The sequence below is a fragment of the Branchiostoma floridae genome, chromosome 14 (assembly GCF_000003815.2).
Source record: "Branchiostoma floridae strain S238N-H82 chromosome 14, Bfl_VNyyK, whole genome shotgun sequence".
In the NCBI taxonomy this organism is placed as follows: domain Eukaryota; kingdom Metazoa; phylum Chordata; class Leptocardii; order Amphioxiformes; family Branchiostomatidae; genus Branchiostoma; species Branchiostoma floridae.
Window position 1 is genome coordinate 20,477,001 of NC_049992.1, and position 473 is coordinate 20,477,473.

Consider the following 473-nt stretch of genomic DNA (forward strand, 5'->3'; position numbering starts at 1 on the left):
CAGTGAGTCTGCAAAAAGGGGGCATAGAAACTGTCCCATAAACGGTCACGTAACTGTCGTAAGCTTTGCGCTCTGTGTGGGTCTTGTCATTCCATACACGAATCCGATCAAGCAACAAAGGCAACCCAAGGATTCTTCAAAATCCTGCCCTTAGGGCGGGAAAAACGGCGCGAATTCCTGATCAGTGTGCCGGGTCGTCTGGTATGATCCATGGGTTCATTGCTCGTACGATCGTTTTCAGAATCCTTCAAGCAGATCCTATGGTAACATAATTATAAGACGGTATCATAAAGCTGGCCAAGGAGTTTAGCAGGCCAAGGAGTGACCTTGGCCGGCTAAACTCAGCTTTATGAATGAATAAAAGACCTTTATTGTACATTTATGCTCAAACAAGGTGATACTATCTTATGTAACAGCAGGATCTGCTTGGAAAGTCAATTTTTTTAAAGATGCACCTCGTACATACGAAAGGT